The sequence below is a fragment of the Dasypus novemcinctus genome, chromosome 22, assembly GCF_030445035.2.
Source record: "Dasypus novemcinctus isolate mDasNov1 chromosome 22, mDasNov1.1.hap2, whole genome shotgun sequence".
Classification (NCBI taxonomy): Eukaryota; Metazoa; Chordata; class Mammalia; order Cingulata; family Dasypodidae; genus Dasypus; species Dasypus novemcinctus.
In genome coordinates, this window is record NC_080694.1 from 68,275,975 (window position 1) to 68,296,932 (window position 20,958).

At 46.2% G+C, this 20,958-nt stretch overlaps 1 protein-coding gene across 2 annotated transcripts in view; it reads right to left on the minus strand.

The window, feature by feature from the left end:
- The window catches only part of LOC101418694 (tripartite motif-containing protein 26-like), a 32,897-nt gene extending 13,493 nt beyond the window's left edge, over window positions 1-19,404 (minus strand). Inside the window, exon 1 of one of the 2 annotated variants that reach the window (XM_058285451.2) lies at window positions 19,283-19,404. The gene's annotated coding sequence lies outside the window, so the exon portion shown is untranslated. The remainder of the gene's footprint in view (window positions 1-19,282) is intronic. The other variant, XM_071211043.1, reaches the window with a different exon arrangement.
- Between the last annotated feature and the right edge of the window lie 1,554 nt (window positions 19,405-20,958).

A 20,958-nucleotide genomic window follows, 5' to 3' on the forward strand; every position in this document is an offset into this window, starting at 1 on the left:
AATGGGATAATATGTGAAAGTGCTTTATCGCTTTAGTGAAAATATGGTACCAACTAAGGGCTTATTATACTGCTGAGAACGAAGTCCAGCTGGGAGCAGCAATGTATTCAAAGAGGTGACTAAGAGGCATAAAGGGTCTGAAAGGTACAAAGCTCAAATGATAGGAGAAAGGACTTTAGCAAAAGACAATAAACACCTGGTAGAAATCCTGGAATTGCCTGGTCCAACTCCCTGCTTTTACTGTGGAGGAAATGAACACAGCCCAGGCTTCTGCCAGCTGGAGCAGCGTGTGTAGAAAGAGGACATAAGAGGTCTATGAGAGACCCAGCGACAGCTCTCCTCCCACATGACACCTGCCATGCCAGAAGCCTCTGCACTTAGAGATGTCCACATCCCAGGCTCCATGTGGAAGGAGCTCTAAAACCTGCCACCAGGAGCATTGTAGTAAGATAGTGATAACTGACAGGCAGGCCTGAGAGCTCTCACAAAAACAACAGAGAAAAAGCCAGAAACTTTCTGGGAGACCTGTTTTGGGGGTCAGCAGATGAGGACAGTGCTCCCCAACTCCCATGATGGGGAGGGACAGAGAGATGAAGACGTGGAAAAGACAAACGTGAGTTACTGAGCCCCAGAGGCAGCTGGGAAGGGCTCCCCTCGCCCACCTCAAGATATTAAGTGGGTAAAGCCCCTGTCTCAATGTAGTTTACTGAGAGTGGCCCAGACATCTTCCTCCCTGACAGCTGTTTCAAGGGAAAAGGGACAAGAGGTCAGGGTGCTTTTCTTCAGTGAATTTGGCCAGCAGAGTCCGCTTTGAGTCTGGAAATTTAACACAGGACACAGGAAAGCCAAGACTGAAACACCTCAGTGGAAAGGTGCGCTGGCTGGTGCCATCTGCTGCCCCTCTGGAAACTGCATGGGCAAAAACTGCTTTCTGTATTCAACCCCTGGGAGAAAAATCTGCACCCCACTAGTGAGTCCCTGGCCCAATTTTGGAAACTTAAGCTGGGAAATTTTAAACACTGAGGATAAGTTGAACCAAATATCAAAGAAGAGCTATGGTTTTGTGTGATCTATGTATCTTTACAAAAAGATTAAAAAAAAATTAAAAGACAAAAAAAAAGAGCTGTGGAGGAAAAAATAGGCAACAGAGAGAAATTAGCCATCAGAGTACATACACCAACATATATAGATGCCTAGACATCAGCAAAAAATTACAAGCTATGCTAGGAAACAGGAAGAGATGGCCCAGAGAGAACAAACCAAATATTCTAAAGAGATACTGAATTTAATACAATTAATCAGTGATAATGACACCGCTCTCCTAAATAAATCACTTCAAATAATTTAAAAGAAAATATGACTAAAGAAATAAAGGATATTTAAAAGACACTGCGAGAGCATAAAGAACAATTTGAAAGCCAGCAAAGAAAAGGGAAAAACCTTATGGGAATGAAAGACATGATGGATGAGATTGAAAATACATTAGAGGCACATAAGAGCAGATGTGAATTGCTTGAAGACAAAAGTAATGATTTCAAGGACAGAACATCTGAACTGGAAAAGACAGGAAAACAAATAGAAAACAGAATGGAAAAAATGGAATGGAGTCTCAGGGAACTGACTGACAATTCAAAACATACAGGTATTTGCATTACCAGTGTCCCAGAAGGAGAAGAGAATGGAATTGGGCAGAAAGAATTTTGCAGAAATAATGACTGAAAACTTCCCAACCCTTATGAAGGACATAAATATCAATATCCAAGAAGGACAAAACAGCCCAAACATAATAAATCTCAATAGATCTACCCCCAAGACAGCTACTATTCAGAATGATGAATATCAGAGATAAAGCATTCTGAAAGCAGCAAAAGAAAAGCATCATCTGAAAATCCCCTATATATTTTTATATAACTTTTCTGTAATCTAAGACCTCTTTGAAAATATTTTTTTTTAAAAATCCCTCCCAAAAAAGCATCACATACAAGGGAAACTCAGTAAGATTAAGTGCTAACCTCTTATCAGAAACCACAGAGGAGAGAAGAAAATGGTATGAAATATTTAAGGTACTGTAGCAGTTTTATATAATGGATGAATTTCAAAAAGAAATACTGGATTATATGAGTAATCTGATCTGTATCTGGGCATGATTGAGTTATGATTAGGGCACTGAGTCCCCACCCCTTGGTAGGTGGGGACTCACAGATAAAAGGCATGGTGAAGAACATGCTGAAGTTTTGATGTTGGAGTTTGATGCTGAAGACTTAAACTGAAGCCTTGGGAAGTCAGCATGCAGAGGAAAGAGAAACCAGCCTCAGGAAGGTAGGAAACCAGGAAGCCTGAACCCTTGCAGATGTTGGCAGCCATTTTGCTCCAAATAGACTTTGGTGAGGGAAGTAACTTATGCTTCCTGGCCTGGTATCTGTAAGCTCCTACCCCAAATAAATACTCTTTACAATGCCCAGCAGATTTCTGGTGTTTTGCATCAGGATCCCTTTGGCTGACTAATACAGATACTGAAAGAAAAAAACTGCCAGGCAAAAATTCTGGCAAAGTTGTCCTCTAAAAATGAGGATGAGTTCAAAGTCTTCATTAAGAAAAACCTGATAGAATATGTTACCAAAAGACCAGGTTTGCAAGAGATACTAAAGGGGGTGCTATAGTCAATAGGAAAAAACAAGGGTGAGAGATTTGGAGAAGAGTTTATCAAAGCCCAATGAAGGAAAATGCACAGCATGAATTATTGAATCTGTCTTTTTTGATAATCATTTAAAATTTTAGACACAGGGACATTTACTTTGGAGAAACAGAGCAAAACTCCTGTTTGTAATATAAGTCTTTCAGATTAAGCATATAAACATAAATGGTGCAGTATTTGGACTGTGCTTTGATAAATTATGGCATATACCTAAGATTAGAATTTTGAGCATGGTTTTGTAAGAAATGAAGATTAGTTTAGTTTTCACATAAAGGAAGAAAATATTGATTAATGTAAGCTGGCAGCCTACTGCCTCAGTCTCCCACTCCTGGGTTAAACAGCAACAAAGGAAACCAGCTTAAGCCAGTCTTATAGGCAGTAAAAAAGATGCCCAAGAAAGAGCTAACTCACTACCAATTCAGCACTAAATTCCATTCCTTATTTGGCAATGGGGAGCAGGTAAAAACTAAATGGTTGGAATGTGATAGGGGAAGCAGTTAATCACAAACTTGTGTGCCGGGAAAGTTAGATCTTCTCAGATAGACTGTAACTTCTGAAGTACCCAATCTATGGAGAAACAGAAGGGCTTGCGTGCTAGGCTTAGGGGTATAAATTGTGTTATTTTCCTTTGTTTGGTGCGCCAGCCACATTTTCTGGTTGTGCACCCCTTCTTGCGAGATTGAGAATAAATTCTTTTCTTCTCCACAATCAGGTGAGCCTTATTTTCTTCCAGAAGATTTCTTTCTAACAGCTTTGGGGGCTCGCCTGGGATTCTGAGGCTTCAGAGAGAGGACCCCTGGGGTGGATGACAGGGAGGCACGCCCCGCTGTTTAAGCAGTCTTGTACTCCACTGGCAGGGGCCTTGCCTCTGACAGCCAGGAGGCCCAAAAACAGATGCTTAGAACTGCTGATTGTGGACAAGAAAAAGGGAACGGAAAATCTGCCTCTTGTTGACCAGGTGACTCCATGCATGGACTTGTAAGAGCAAAGGCTATCAAGTATTACCTTGGTGGTCGAGAATTCTGATGAGTCTAAGATTCACTGTGTGCATGAGACATGTGACATACAGTGTGAAGCGAGTGCGGAGTCCCAATTCACATTTCCCTTCTCCCGTGAGGGAAAGGGCCAGATACGGACAAAGCAAAAGATTCAAAAGAAAGAGACCCAGACAAGATTTAGAATGGGAAATAGAGGCAGCCAGTTGACTGGGAAAAAGGGGAAGGGGATATCTGTAGGATCCCCCGGAGACATTCCTCCAGTTAGTCCACTAGGGAGGATGTTAAGGCATTGGACCAATAGTGATCAGACCAAGGGAAAAGACAAGAGGAAAATGATTAAATACTGCTGTTGTATCTGGACCAAGGAAAGTACTTTACTGCCTGATGAATTCTGGCCAAAATATGGGGCAGATGAGGATTGGCTTTGTGCTGACCTTGTATTGTATGTTAATGGAAAAACACCTTTCTCCAAAGAAAAGTCTGACTATGTCATGTGCTGGTTAAAGGGAAAGGGGGGCACTTTCTATCCTATGAAAGCTGAAAATCCAGGCCCCAAAACTAAACTTGCAGAAACTAAGGCTGCAGAAACAAAAGCTGTAGAAACTAAACCCTGGGACCCCTTGTCTAATCTCCCTCCTTCTTAAGTTTCCCCTCCCCTCTCAGGAGAAGGACCATTAGAATTGGAGGGCCTGATAGAACTCATTGTAAACCCTGGGGAACCGGAGAATCAAGCAGGGCCAACAGCCCCACCAGTTACAACCCACCAACAGCTGAGGAAAGAATTGGAACAGTGTTAGATATACAAAATTTTCCATTCCCCACAGCATCTGCGGAACAGAGAGTGAAAGAACAAAACTCCATTGAGCCTTTGTATCCGCTGAGAGAAGTACCAATGAGGCCAGGGGAGATTGGCTATGTAAATGCCCCACTGACAAGTACTGAAGTAAGGAACTTCAAAAAGGAGATGAAATCTCTAATGAAAGATCCAGTGGGGCTGGCTTAACAAGTAGATCAATCCCTAAGTCCTAGTTTATACACCTGGCCTGAATTTATGTCCATACTGAATATTCTCTTTATGGGATAAGAAATGGTGTGGAGGGCAGCTATGAAGGAGTGGGAAAGGCAGCATCCACCCGGACAGGGGGTAATGGCAGCACAACAGAAGTTCCCAAACACAGACCCTAATTGGGATAGTAATGACCTGGGGGACAGAGCACAAATGAAAGATCTTAGAGACCTCATTATACAGGGGATCAAATTGGCTGTACCCAAATCTCAAAACTTGAATAAGGCCTTTGAAGTAGCCCAGGAGAAGGATGGAACTCCTCTGATTACCTGCAATGATTGAGGGACCAAGTGAGGAAATATTCAGGGATGGACCCTGATGATCCTGTGGCTCAGGGAGTGTTAAAAGTCAGCTATGTGAAAGGGTCTTAGCCTGACATTCAGAAGAGGATTCAGAAAATAGAAGGATGGATGGATAAGCCATTGGAAGAGTTATTGAGAGAGTCCCAGAAAGTGTTTGGAAGGAGAGAGGAGGAAAAGCAGAAACAGAAAGCAAAGGTTATGATTAGCACAGTGGATCAAATGGTTAGGAAAAGACTGGAGACCAGTCAGGGAGGAAACAAGCAAAGGTGAGATAAAGATGCAAAATGGGCTTATTTAGATAAGGGGACTAGGAGAAGGCTAGGCTCTACTGCGCGCTATCACTGTGGGAGGCCTGATCATTTCAAAAGGGAATGCCTGAGTTTAAAGAAAGTCAAGTAATTCCCCTAATGGATTTTCAGGATTAAAAAGTCCACCCAGAGCCTTTAGTAAATCTAAGGGTGGACCCATATCAGGAAGAAATTACATTTCTAGTGGACACTGGCCTGCCAGATCCTCTTTGACTCATCTCCCCAGAGGAATGAAATTATCTGGAAGTTCCCTTACAGTCTCAGGGGTAAAAGGAGAAGGATTTGAGGTCCCCATTCTTTCTCTCACTAATATTTGTTGGGCAGACAATCGAATTGTAAGCCCTTTGTTGTACATCCCAGAAGCCAGGAGTAATTTGTAGGGAAGGGACTTAATAGTATTCATGGGTTTAGATTTGGAAGTAAGGGATGGGCAGATAGAAGTTGTCTTAACCATGCTCACTGAAGAAGATGAAAAAGAAAGCAAAGAGGAAGTGTGGGTAAGAGAAGGGAATAGAGAGGGTTTGCAGGTACCCCTATTAAAATTAAATTGAAAAAGGAAGGGGAAATTATCTGTCAAAGATGATATCCCATTCCCCTTAAGGGGAGGCAAGGACTTCAACCCATCATCAAAGGCCTCCTTCCGGATGGACTCTTGGAGCCCTGCATGTCTCCCTTCAATTCTCCTATCTTGCCTGTTCAGAAATCAGACAGTAGTTGGAGGATGATACAGGATCTAAGGGCCATTAATCAAATCATTCAGGTGGGTGTCCCAAATCCATACACTCTCCTTAGTAAGATCCCCTGCCATCATAAATGGTTACTAGTGTAATAGATCTAAAGGATGCCCTTTGGGTCTGTCCCCTTGATTCAGAGAGTAGAGACTTGTTTGCCTTTGAGTGGGAGGATCCCTCTACTGGAAGAAAACAAATATAGGTGGACAGTTTTACCCCAAGTCTTCACAGAATCCCCCAACCTCTTTGGGCAGGAACTGGAAAAAGTATTGGAGAAATTTCCACTCCCACCTGAAATTTCCCTTTTATAATATGTAGATGATATGCTATTATCAGGCGAAGAAGGGCAGATAGTGGTCTGAACTACAAAGAGCTAATTGAATTTCCTGGGGGATCAAGGGTGAAGAGTGTCAAAAAGTAAGCTACAATTTGTAGAAAGGGAAGTCAAATACCTGGGTGATCTCATTAGTGAGGGAAGGAGGAAGATAAATCCCGAAAGAATTCAGGTCATTATAGAATTACCTCTTCCCCCAGACAAAAAGAGAACTAAGAAGATTTTTGGGATTGGTGGGATATTGTAGATTATGGATAGATTCTTATGCATCCCAAACCAAATGGTTATACCAAAAACTGTTGGAGGAAGCGCATGACAAATTAGAACGGAAGGAGAAGGAAGTAAAGGCCTTAGAGGGGTTCAATAGGCATTGGTGCAAGCCCCTGTTCTAGTCGTTCCCTTCCTCAAGAAACATTTCCATCTGTTTGTGACAGCAGATAAGGGGACAGCCTTGGGAGTCCAAACCCAGATCTGGGGAGGCCAAAGGAAACCCATGGCCTTCCTTTCCAGAATCCTGGACCCTGTCTCCAGGGAATGGCCAGGCTGTGTTCAGGCTGTGGCAGTAACTGCTCTCTTAGTAGAAGAAAGCAGGAGGGGCCTTAGTTAGCACTCCTCATCAGGTCAGGACTATTTTATCTCAAAAAGCAGGAAGATGGTTAACAGATTCCCAAATTCTGAAATATGAGGCGATTCTAAAGGAAAAAGACGATTTATTACTGACAATTGATCATAGTCTGAACCATCTTCTTTCCTATGGAAAGGGTCCCAACCAGGTAGAAACTCCTGAACATGATTGTTTAGACTTAATTGAATACCAAACCCGAGTCCGGCCTGACCTAGGGGACCTTCCCTTACATTTGGGAGAAAAATTGTTTATAGATGGGTCTCCTAAGGTCCTGGAAAGAAAAAGGCATAATGGCTATGCTGTTGTTGATGGACTAACTTGTGATGTGAAAGAAGCTGGCCTACTGCCCAATGATTGGTCAGCTCAAATTTGTGAGCTGTATGCATGAAATCAAGCCCTAAAGTTGTTAGAGGAAAAAGATGGTACAGTCTACACAGAGTCTAAATATGCCTTTGGCATGGTCCACATCTTTGGAAAAATTTGGGAAAAAAGGGGATTGATCAATAGCAGAGGGAAGGAATTAATCCATATGGAACTGGTAAAACAAGTGTTAGCCAGTCTGTTCTTACCAAGGGAAGTATCTGTGGTACATATAAATGGGCATCAGAAGTGTCACACTTTTGAAGCAAAAGGCAACAGACTAGCAGATGAAAAGGCCAAAGAGAGGGAAACGGACTTTGGCCCAGTGGTTAGGGCATCTGTCTACCATATGGGAGGTCCGTGGTTCAAACCCCGGGCCTCCTTGACCCGTGTGGAGCTGGCCATGCGCAGTGCTGATGCGCGCAAGGAGTGCTGTGCCACGCAAGGGTGTCCCCCGCGTGGGGGAGCCCCCACGCGCAAGGAGTGCGCCCGTGAGGAAAGCCGCCCAGCGTGAAAAGAAAGTGCAGCCTGCCCAGGAATGGCGCCGCCCACACTTACCGTGCCGCTGACGACAACAGAAGCGGACAAGAAACAAGACGCAGCAAATAGACACCAAGAACAAGGGAGGGGGGGAATTAAATAAATAAATAAATCTTTTAAAAAAAAAGAAAAAAGAAAAAAAAAGAAAAGGCCAAAGAGGCTTCCCTCTGTACCCCCCTGGAATTAATGGTCCTGATAACCACCATCCCCAAAGAAATTAGAATCCCTGGATTCTCTGAAAAGAGAGTAAAAGAACTAGAACAACTAGGGGCAACCTTAGATACCCAAGGGAAGTGGCTCCTCCCAGATGGTCGGCAGATGTTGAATAAGCAAATAATTAGGGAAGTACTAGTGGTTTTGCACTAAGAGAGTCACTGGGGAGTACAGGCCATGTGTGACCTGGTCCACAAGCATTTCGGGTGTATGGGCCTTTATACTATAGCCAAACAAATAAGTGAACAGTGCATAATCTGTCAAAAAGTTAATAAGAAAGTTTTAAGAAAACAAGTGCCAGGGGGAGGGAGCCTGGCCTCAAACCATTCCAGAGCATTCAGGTTGATTGTACTGAAATGCCCCCTATAGGTTGATTAAAGTATGTTCTGGTTATTGCGGATCACCTGACAGGGTGGGTAGAAGCATACCCTCTAGCTTCAGCTACAGCATCAGGGACTTCAAAAATTATCCTTGAACAAATCATTCCCCAATACGGGTTAGTAGAAAACATAGATTCAAACAATGGTAGTCACTTTATATCCAGAGTGTTGCAAAATATTATGCAGGGTCTAGGTATCACATGGAACTTCCATACACCCTGGCACCCACCATCCTCAGGGAAAGTGGAAAGAATGAACCAAACCTTAAAAAAAATCTCTCTAAGTTGGTCTTAGAAACCCAATTACCATGGGTTAAATGTTTCCCTATAGCTCTGTTAAGAATCCCAACTGCCCCTAGGAGGGAACTAGGAATTTCTCCTTATGAAATGCTTTTTGGTCTGCCCTTCCCTGGGAAGTCTGGAGAACTCCCCTTCTTTGAGTGGAAGGATCTCTTTCTTCAAAATTATATACTGGCCCTGTCTTCTACTTTGTCACCCCTCAGACATTGGGGTTTCCTGGCTCAGACTCCGCCTCTTGAATTTGCAGTCCACCAACACCAACCTGGCAGCTGGGTCCTAATTAAGTTGTGGAAAGAGCCCAAACTCTAACCAACCTCGGAAGGACCTTATCAAGTCTTGCTGACAACTGAAACAGCAGTCCAAACTGCAGAAAAAGGCTGGAGTCCTTACACTTGAGTAAAGGGACCACTACCTTAACTGTAGGATAAGTACCCAACAACTTCGTCTAAGTCTTGAAAAATAATTTCAGCCCCAGATCCCTTAAAGATCACACTGAAAAAACAATAACTGGGTGGGGGCAGGGGTTTGAGCTGTGTATTGTCCTAATTAACAATGGCCCTAGTCCTATCAGAATACAAAAGGAGAAATTCAGACTGTAAATTACAGGTGAAAGTAATCTTACTAGCCTCGATGTTCCAAACACCAGAAGCAACTAGCCCCATCAAATTAGTTATAAATGTGACTTGAAGGCCTGGAGTCCCAGATGGTGCAGTTTGATGCCTGCCAATAATAGACTGTGGGAATTTAAAGCACCAGTGATGGCTGAGTGGGGAAAATAAATACCTATGCCCAGAGCCAGTGGGGAATGGTTACAGTCGAGCCCCTCCTTGTCCTTTCTGGGATGATATATGGTGGACTACCCAGTATAAGGGATAGACCATGAATTTGGGATGGGTCTCACCAAGTTCAAGGCCATTAAAAGGTAAGATAACCTTTTATAAAGGTAATACCCCAACAGACTGCAAAAGTCTTCAGTGCAATCCAGTAGTAATAACCATTAAGAAAGCAAACAAATTAGAAATTAAGATCAGCGGCAGGGACCAAGTGTCGATACATTATATCGAATGGGAGCAGGTGTTACAGGTAAAGATCCTCTGGGGAAGTTCTGTATCCCAGTCCTTCCTCCCCCTGTAATGCCCTCTCCAGTTAACCCTTCAGATATACCACAGGAAAACCCACCAAAGGCCAGTTCCCCAATTCAAAATGATCCCAAAGCCATTAGGGTACTTAAGGCAGAAGATATAAAGTAAATGATAGAAATAGAGACAGGGTATGAGGACATAAATGCCTGGGTAAAATGGATCAAATATACAGTTCAGAGTCTAAACAAAAGCAACTGTTATGCTTGTGCAACAGGCCGCCCCACAGCTCATATTGTACCCTTTCCGCTTGGTATGGAAAAGCATGAAAAAGAGTTTAAGTGCATGATACTCCTCTTTCAAAATGCTACTCCTGGTGAAAATAGTAGTACATTATCCTCTCTCTTCCCACCAGTCAAAAATGGAAACATCAAGGCCATACCTGCCTCCTATCTGGGCCCAGGGAATCACTCTGCTTGTCTCTCTAGACAGGGGAAAGGATTCCAGGACCTTGGAACTATGGCCTCGTGTACACAAGCGTGGAATGTAAGCAGTGATCATACTGACAATTTCTCCAGTTTGGTCAGACCTCGAGCAGACCTGTGGTGGTGCTGTGGAAAGGGTGTTCTCTGACCAATACTGCCTGAGAGGTGGGGCAGAACCTGTGCTCTAGCCCAATTGGCTATCCCATTCACCCTGGCATTTGAAAAAGAAGCAAGAATATCATCCCAGGGAGGGAGAGAGAAAAGAAGTTTACTTGGTTCTTTTGATGACTGGATCTATTTAGAGAATATAGGAGTTCCCTGAGGAGTCCCAGATGAGTTTAAGGCTAGAAATCAGGTAGCAGCTGGGTTTGAGTCATTCTTGTTCTGGTGGGTCACCATTAATAAAAATGTAGACTGGATTAATTATATCTATTATAACCAACAGAGATTTATTAATTACACCAGGAATGCAGTTAAGGGAATTGCAGAACAATTAGGTGCTACTAGGTTTTGGCATGGGAAAATAGAAGGGTCTTAGCTATGATGCTAGCTGAGAAAGGGGGAGTCTGTGTTAAATTGGAGGTAGTTGCTGTACATTTATCCCCAATAACACTGCCCCTGATGGAACTATCACTAAAGCTTTACAAGGCCTAGCAGCCCTATCTGAGGAACTAGCAGAGAATTCTGACATTAGTAATTCACTTACAGGATGGCTTGAAAATTGGTTTGGAAAATGGAAGGGGTTGCACTGTCCATCTTAACTTCCCTCATTATCTCAGCTGGGGTGCTTACCACAGTCGGATGCTGTATCATTCCATGTGCCCGAGGGCTAGTTCAAAGACTCATTGAAACTGCCCTAACCAAACAAATGCCCATACAGTGTAAGCAAAACAATCTGTACCCCCTTAAAGGAGATTCTTATGATGAAGTGTGAGATAGCACTTAGAAAATTTGAAGAACAGAAATGTGAAAACTAAAAAGAATTTAAAAGAAATAGGGGCAATTGTAAGAAATGAAGATTAGTTTAGTTTTCACATAAAGGAAGAAAATATTAATTAATGTAACCTGGTAGCCTACTGCCTCAGTCTCCCACTCCTGGGTTAAACAGCAACAAAGGAAACCAGCTTAAGCCAGTCCTATAGGCAGTAAAAAAGATGCCCAAGAAAGAGCTAAGTCAATACCAATTCAGCACTAAATTCCATTTTCTTATTTGGGAAAGGGGAGCAGGTAAAAACTAAAATGGTTGGAATGTGGTGGGGGAAGCGGTTAATCCCAAACTTGTACAAGGGAAAGTTAGATCTTCTCAGAGAGGCTGTAACTTCTGAAGTATGCAATCTATGGAGAAGCAGAGGAAGGGCTTGTGTGCTAGGTTGAGGGTATAAATTGTGTCATTTTTCTTTGTTCGGGGCGCCAGCCACGTTTTCTGGTTGTGCGCCCCTTCTTGCAAGATGGAGAATAAATTCTTTTCTTCTCCACAATTGGGTGAGCCTTATTTTCTTCCAGAAGATTTCTTTCTAACAGGTTTTACATATGTTTAATACAAATATATGGATGGATACATTTTAAAGGCAAAACTTGAAAAGCGATTTCTTAAATAGAAAATGAACTTGGTCAGTGTTACTAAAATGCTGACTCATTGACCTTTGTTTTATGATAAAGGAAGTGATTACTTTCACTCCTAAAAATATACTGCTGTTACTCTTCACTGTTTTTCCTGCTTCTTTAGAGTAAGTTTGTCAGAAGGACTAAATGTTTTTAATATTCATTTTGCTTCAAAGTTCTGTTTTTGTTATATGTGGAATCTTTGAAACTTCAGCCAAAAATGTATACAAATGTGAACATTCTGAAGTTTCTCCTAATTCTGATTTTTGCTTAAGTTTTTGGCTTTAAAGAAGTGATGACAATGGTAGTTGACTCCTTCAGTATTTGTTAGATGTGTGAAGTACTGATAAATGTCACAATGATGGTTTTATTTTTTAGATTATTATTGTAGGTAGTCCTTACTACAAGTGAGTCTTTTTTTAAATGTGCATTTTTTCATTTATTTTTTATTTTTTAAAAGATACACAGATCACACAAAATATTATGTTAAAAAATATAATAGGTTCCCATATACCCTACTCCCCACACCACTCCTCCCACATCAACAACTTCTTTCATTAGTGTGGTGCATTCACTGCAGTTGAGGAATACATTTCAGAGCACTGCTATATGGCAAGAATTATAGTTTACATTGTAGTTTAGACTCTCCCAGTCCATTCAGTGGTTTATGGCAGGATATACAATGCCCTGCATCTGTCCCTGCATTATCATTCAGGACAACTCCAAATCTCAAAAATGCCCCCATATCACACTTCTTTTTCCCCCTCCCTTCCTTCAGCAACTCCTGGGGCCACTGTCTCCACATCAATGACACAACTTCTTCCATTGCTAGAGTCACAGTAGTTCTACAGTAGAATACCAGTAAGTCCACTCTAATCCATATTTTATTCCTCCATCTTGAGGACCCTGGGATGGTGATGCCCACTCCACCTCTAAAGTGAGAGGGGGCGTAGATGCCAAATGGCTGATGGATGGGATTCTCCTGTTTGCAGTTGTAGACGCTCTCATTTCCTTGGTATGGGAGTTGACCATCCTCACCTCCTTGTTAGCTGACCTGGGTAAATCAAACGAACTGGAGAGTAGCAACTGTGCTGAGGCTGAGGGCCCAGCTGGCACATGGACAGTCCAGAGATTCAAGTCTCTTGAGCATCAACTAACCCCAGCACCAAGCACAAGTACAGTAAAAGTGACAGAAGAGGCATTTGTAGATAAGTCACATCTGACTTCAACTCCATCACACTCAGGAGCACAAATTCCAAAGTAGGACCCACTGGCAAGGCACTGAACTCAAAGTCATCTGCCATAATCATAGGTCCTAGGTGGTTCTGTAGGACTCAGGAGCACCACTACCTGGGGTTGTATCTACGTTGGCTGTCTCTGAGATCCTGCTGAGATGTGCATAAGTGCAACCCCTCTGATGACCTCCTGACTCATTTTGAAGTCTCTTAGCCATATAAACTCATTTGTCTCTACCATTTCCCCCTTTTATTCAAGGTCTTTTTCTAGTTGCATCACCAGCTGGTGATGGTAGTAATCTCTTGGGGCCAGGGAGGCTCTTCCCCAGAAGTCATGTCCCACACTGGGGGGAAGGTAATGCATTTACTTACTGAGTTTGGCTTAGAGAGTGGCCATATTTGAGCAACATGGAGGCTCTTGGGAGGTAACTCTTAGGCACCCTGCAGCTCTAGGTCTAGTTGAAATTTAAAGCACACAGGCTTATAAGCATAGTCATCAGTATCAAGGGGACATCATTGGACAAATGTGCATTTTTTTTTGAGTGGATTTTACAGATACATCATAATAAATTGTACTGCTACATTTTTTTTTAAAGGGATAATGTGGGAGAGGAAGGAGGGTACAGAGGAATCCCTCATAATTTCAATATAAGTTTTCTATAATCTAAAACCTCTTTAAAAATGAAGATTATTATATTAAAATAAAAATCTGCAACAGCAGCTACCTCTGCACTTAGTGTAGTGGCACGGGAAATCTGTGTCTCTTTTTGCTGCGTCATCTTGTTGAGTCAGCTCTCTGTGTGGGTAGCACCATTCTCAGGCAGGCTGCACTTTCTTTTGTGCTGGGAGGCTCTCCTTACAGGGCACACTCCTTGCACATGGTGCTCCCCTATGAGGGGGACACCCCTGCGTGGCATGGCACTCCTTGTGCGCATCAGCACTGCACGTGGCCCAGCTCCACATGGGTCAAGGAGGCCCGGGGTTTGAACCGCGGACTTCCCATGTGGTAGATGGATGCCCTAACCACTGGACCAAGTCCGTTTTCCTGAGGCTCCATGTTGAAAGCCCTTTAAAACCTGCCACCAGCAGCCACCTCTGCGCTTAGAGCAGATGTCCACATCCCAGCCTCCATGCTGGGCTTTAAAGGATCCTTAAAACCACTAAACCTGGATAAAAATGAGTGGATATGGACTAAATGAGTAAAACTGGGGATTAAAGAATGCCAGTTAAGTATAGAAGGGACAACAGAATTAGCATTACCATTATATTAAGACAAGGACCCCAGCTGATGCTAAACCATTAGGTGAAAGTGCTGGGACGGCCAGCCCCATGATGCCAGAGCACCCCACTCCCCCCAGACTGCCTCCTGAGCTCTCTGTGGAGGGCAAGAGCTGGTGGTCTCCAGCTTACAAGGAGCCAAACGCAACCCTGCTGGCAGAGGGTCAAATCAGCACACGCTTCCAGCATGACGCCACATGAATCACACACCCTCACCCTTGAAATATTCTTGCCAAAATTGTTTGACCTGATGAATCTATTCAAACCTCTAGACCTGAATTCCAGTTTACAGATAATATGAAGGATAAAAAATGACCTAAACCACACTCTGAAGAAAAGTCAGATAAATCCAGAATATGGGACATTCCATAAGATAACTTTTGAAACGTCAGTATCATGAAAAATAAAAAATGGCTGTTCTTAATTAAAGACTAAACAGACATAATAACCAACCATGATGGTGAAGTTTGGATCCTGGTTTTAAAAAATAAAAGCAGTAAAAATAGTTTTGCTCCTAGAGACAGCCAAAGTAGATACAACCCCAGGTACTGGTGCATCTGAGGGCTATGGAGACACACAGTTTCTACAGTCATGGCAGTTGGCTCTGGAGTTCAGTGCTTTGTCAGTTGGCCCTACTTTGGAATTTGTGTTCCTGAGTGTGATGGAGTTGGACTCAGATGTGCCCTCCCTACACATGCCTCTTCTGTCACTTTTACTGACCTGTTTGGTACTAGGGATGATGTATCCTCAGGAGACTTGACTCTCTGGACTGTCCATGTGCCAGCTGGGCCCTGAGCCTCAGCAGAGCTGTACACCTATCCTTTGGTTTGTTGGACTTACCCAGGTCAGCTAACAGGAAGGTGAAGATGGTTAACCACTACACCAGGAATGCAGCAAGGAATGAAAACAGTCAGGTTCATCCTTCATAGACCCTGCGCCTCATCCTCTAAGAGCCGACCTCAGGTCCATTGAGCCCCGAGACCCTCCAGGGGCTCCCAACTACTCAAGTCCAAGCGCTCCCCCACCCTGAGGGCCCCCAGTCTCCTGGCCCTCCACCTCACTGACGTCTTCCGGCCTCACTGACCTCCTCCAGCCTCATTGACTTCCTTCAGCCTCACTGACCTTCGGCTTCACTGATCTTCGGCCTCACTGACCTCTGTAGGCCCCTCCCACACTCAGGTCAAGTGTTAAAATGCAGGTTGCAGCCCTTGAGGGAGAAAGTCAAAAAGCCTTTCCCGGCTCAGCCCTGGACAGCCCAGTCTTCTCCCAGCTCTTTTCCCACCACTGCCTGCCTCGACCCCACAGCCAAACCCAACCCTCTCCTGGCCTAGAGAGAGCCATGCACTTTTGGCCCAAGAACTCTGAAAACACTGTTCCTCTGCCGAGAACACCCTTCCTGTCCTGCTCAGCAAACTCCTTTCCAGCTGGAGGTCTCAGCTGAAAGCTCCTCTCTGCAGGTCTTCCCTGAGCTGTTGGGCTGGGTCCTGCAGAGACACCTCAGGGTGCACCGGGACTTCTCTGCAATTGTAACGTGCCCGCGTAATTACTCTTTAACATTGCTGCCCCCACTGGACAAGGAGTTCACAGGCCGAGTCCAGCTGACCCCAGAATCAAGCCCGGTGCTGCCAGAGCAGACAGTCAACTGCACAAGGAGCAGCTGTACTCAGTGGTTGAGTGCCTGCCTCACATGTATGAAGTCCAGGGTTCAATCCCCAGCACCACCTAAAAATAACAACATTACAGCACAGGCACACAGCTCCTGACACACAGCAGGTGCCTCCACAGTTCCTGCTGGACGAGGGCAAGCAACCCTAGCCACGTTCTCTGGAAAGATGGGGAGTCCCAGGGAGAGGTGATTTCTTTGAGCTCCCACAGCAGCACAGCGTGCACGCCACTAGCACACAACTGCAGCTCACAGTGCCCGAGGATTAGCTCCAGGGATGTAAAGAAACCAAGAAAAACGATGAGAGCCTGTGTCTGCGAAAATAAGATGCTCAAGGGATGCATCATAATGGTGAGAATCACTCCCTCCCTGTTCTCAAGCTTTAGATCTAGCTGCAGCCATAAACAATAGTTCATTTTCACTGGTGTTAACTCCATGTAAATGGGGTTTTTAAAAATCAGCATTAGGTTTGTGAGGGTCATTGCCTGCGCGACTCTGTTTGCAGCTGTGTGTTCCCAGGAAAAGGAGGCCTTAAGTGAACCCCTCTGGTGGGTGTGGGCCTTTCAGAGGCTGCTTCAGGTAATGGGGCATGGCCCACCAGGATGGGGGAACCCAGTTCCTGGAGTGAAAGCCAAAGAGAGAAAGCCACGGAGGCAAAAAGCAGGATTTGACAGAACCTGCGGGGAAGGGAGAGCCCAGGAGACTCACTGACATGTGACACAAGGAGCCTCAGTTAGACCACAGGCGCCCCGCAGTGGCCTCCTCTGGGGTGGCCACGCCCACCTCCGGGCTGTTTCCTTCCTCTAGATAAGGGAGAATAGCAACACCCTTGCTAGGCTCACCAGGCCGTCTGAGGTTCACACCAGAGCCCACAATAAACGTGTCTGCAACAGCAAAAGGCTCTAGAAACACACAAGAGGGAGCACAGAAGTCAGCCTCAGGAGCTCCCAGTGGCCAAAGCGAGAACAGTTTGAACAGAATAAAGTAGTATTGGACTATAACCCCCAAATTAAAATAAATACCCATGAGTCCACGCTGATCTAAAAGACTAGATAAATTAATAGATGAGAGACACAGAGAGGAATCTCCCAGGCGAAGAATCCCAAATAATTGATGTAGAAGTGATGTGGGGCTATGGGTGGGAGGGTCTTTGTCTCTTCAGAGATAACCTAAACTATCTGTGACTTGTGGGTATGGGATGATAAAAGGCTGCAGTCCTGCCCTTGGTGAGCAGGAAACAGGTTAACAATGCAAGGTCTATAAACTTTAAGTATTCAGGGGAAATGCAAACCAAATATGCTAAAGCTTATCGAATGTCTGAAGCTTACCTAAGATGTGGAAATATATGCTAATTCAAGCCTATTGAGAACTGAAACAAAAGGACCATTTGGCCTTTCCTCTCTATATAAAATGGACTAAAAAATCTTGTTCCAGTCGGGATTGAAACAGAAAGTTCCCAAGTCCAGCTGGCTGTCAATAAACCATTTTTCCTTCTCAAAATCATTCCTGAGTCCTGGCCTCTCTATACTCAAATAATTGAACTTCTCTCAAATTCTACAACAAAAGCTGTGCCCTCCAGGCGGGGGAGCCTAACTTCCTGCTCCTGAGGTGGGGGCTGCACAGTGACTTCCTTCCCTTTTACAGGGGCTGTTACAGTGGAGCAGCCAGAGAACTGTACGTGGTGATGAGAGTCATAAGCCAGGCTGGCAGGAAGCACCCTGATGTGATGAGAGCAGAAATCCACCTCTGTGGGTTTCCTCCAATAACCCCTGGCTGGCAGGAAGCACCCTGATGTGATGAGAGCAGAAATCCACCTCTGTGGGTTTCCTCCAATAACCCCTAACCCCGTTCTTACCATTGGAAAACCATCACAGCCCAACGGGTGGGTCATCCTGCAATTCACCTGACCATCCTCCTCAAACCCATCAAAGTCATCAAAAACAAGGAAAGTCTGAGAAACTGCTACAGTCAAGAGGAGCCAAAGGAGAGCAGACCATGAAATGCTATCTGGTACCCTGGATGAGATCAACAGACAAAGTCACTGGATAAAAAGGAAGGAAATCTGCACACACTGTGGGCCTCAGGTAATAACAATGTATCAGCATGGATTCACCAGTTGTAACAATGTATCATCTTAACCTAACCTGTTAAAAATAGGGGAAATTGTGTCTGGGATAAGGGGGAACTTTGTACTACCTTCCCAACTTTTTTGTAAATCTACAACTGCTCTAAAAATACAACTTTTTTGTAAATCTACAACTGCTCTATTTTTTTTAAAAAAGTGGCCCTCTGGAGAATGGGAGTTATGGCCTCGAGGATACAGAGTTTTCTGTTTGGGGTGCTGGGAAAGTTTGATAAAGGCTGGTGGTGATGGCAGCACAACTTTCAAATATAATTAAGACCGATGAATTGTATATTTGAAAGTAGTTGAAACGGGAAATTTTATGTTATATAAGTCACCACAGTAAAAATATCTTAAAAGTGATCCTTTCAAACGAAAAAACAAAAAAAAAAAAAAAAAAACAAAAACACGTTAGGGGTTATGATTTTAACAAACAGTTAACCAGGAGCCTAACACACTGTTGCACGAATGAACGAATTACATTTCCCGGTCGTTATTTTGAAGCAGACACGAAACCGCTGCGGTGTCAAACCAGGACAGAAGTGGGAATTGGGAAATATTTACCTCACAGTTACCCAAAGACAAATTTACGGAGAAAATGAGCAGGGAGTGTGACCGGATGACTAAAGGGCTGGAGGAGGGGTGAGCGCTCCGCCCAAATACAAGTCGCCAAACCGGTTTAGTCTGAAAAAAAGGGGGTGGGGGGAGTGAAGTGCAGGGAGTGAGGGAGCCTGGCTTGGGCGCCTGGCCCAGGGCCATCGGACACCGGCTCCCGCACCCCGGCCCCGCACCCCGGCCCCGCTGGCTCCTGCTGTCAGCGAGGAGGGGCTGGGCCGGGGAGGACGCGGGACGCCGCGCGGGGGCCAGGCCTGGGGCGGCCCGCAGCCCCGCGAGCCCCGCCGCCCGACCCCGAAGCTGTGCGAGGCCGTGGTCCCGCCGCGTTCCCCGCCGCTCGCCCCCTGCTCACCACTCGCCCCGGCGCGGGGTCAGTGCGTCCCGCGAAGCGCTCCGCTCCCGGCCCTCGGCGCGCAGCCTCCGCCCGCGCGGCCCCGGCGAGATCTCTCCCCGGACAGCCCCGGGATTGGCCGCCGCCGACCCCGCCCCCAGTGGAACCCGCGCCCCGCACGTCACGGGTCACCCGGCGAATCCCCGGGCCGCGGAGGGGCGGGGGCGGCGCGCGCGCCCAGCGCGGGGAGGGGGCTGGTTTGCCGGGGTCCACGTGTGATCTGTGGGTGCTGGCGCCCCCTCCCTCCGCGCTGAGCGCCGCCCCGGGTGCTCAGCTAGGCGCCCGCCCGCAGCGCGGCCTCCCTCCGCCTCCTGGGCCCTACGGGCAGGTCCCGGGGCCGGAGCGGAAGTAGGTGGCGAAGGGGCGCCCCCGGGGAGGGGCCTTGCGAGAGGCGCCCGGGCCCCGCCGGCACTACTGGCCCTGCGGCGGGAGGGCGCGGAGCGGCCGGCAGACTCGCTGCTTCGCTCGGGGCGCCGAGCTGGGAAACCGCACGGCCGGCTCGCTGGTGGGCGCTCAGAAGCCCGTGGCCCCCGCGGCCTCCCCCAGCCTCGCCTCCCGCTGCCCCGCGCGCCTCGTGCGGCCCCCGCCGCCGCGGGCCACCCCTCACCGCCCACGGGCAGGGCTGCAGGGCCTGGGCTCGGGGTGGTCTCCGCGGGGTCAGCGCTGCGAACGTCCCTCCCCGTGCCTAGAGGTGGTCGCAGCCTCCGGCCACGGCTCCTTCTTCTCCAGCTTAAAGCCCCCAAGTCTTCCCTGCACCGAGGACGGCGCCGGAGGCCTGGGGCACAGGCCACGGTGGACGGGCTCTCAGGGGCCCAGCCGCTTCCCGCTCAGTCCCGGTGCTTCCCCCCGCCCCCAGGGGTTCAACTTCCGCCGCTTTCAGGGCTGTCCTCAGCCGGGGCTCCCCGGCCTGACCCTCAGAAAGCCCCCCACCCAGGCACATCAGGCCTCCCCTGAGCGACTACACCGTGCTTTCGTCTCCATGTCTCCATTGGAGAGCATCTTTCCATTTGTCTTGTCCATTTGTCCCTCCCCCATGTGAGAGTGGACATGTTGCCTGCCTCAGTTTCCCAGAGCTGCTGTGACAGCCTACACACCGGTGGGTTAAAAACCAGGTTTTTTGGTGTTTTTTAAAAATTTTGAATGGAATATCTTTAATCTGGTAGGAAGCGTCTACCAAAACAACAAAAACAACCATTCTATTTCTGGAGGCTGAATATAGAACCAACTCTCATTCATATAATCACTATGAACTCTAGAAAATATGAATGCCCGGTGGAGACACTGTGGAACAATGATCGAATAAATATATTAATGGAGCCCGGAGCCGGCGGCCTTGTGGGGACAGCGGTCCCCTCCCTCCCGCTCTGGCTTCCGCTTCCACGGCCAGTTTCTGCTGCTCTGGAGACTGCAGGGTGCAGGACGAAGGTCCACCCTCCTCAGTCTGGCCTCCCCTCAGTGGGATCCTACCGCAAAGGAGCCCAGACTGGCTCACAGGTGGGTGCTCCTCACTGGAAAGCGCATTAAGACTTGAACTTGTCTTTTTGGGAGACATGATTCAAACCACCAAATTAGCATCCCAGAATGGCCTCCTCTCCCACCAGGCTTAATCTCCTCTCCACTGTGCAGCGTTCTGCTTC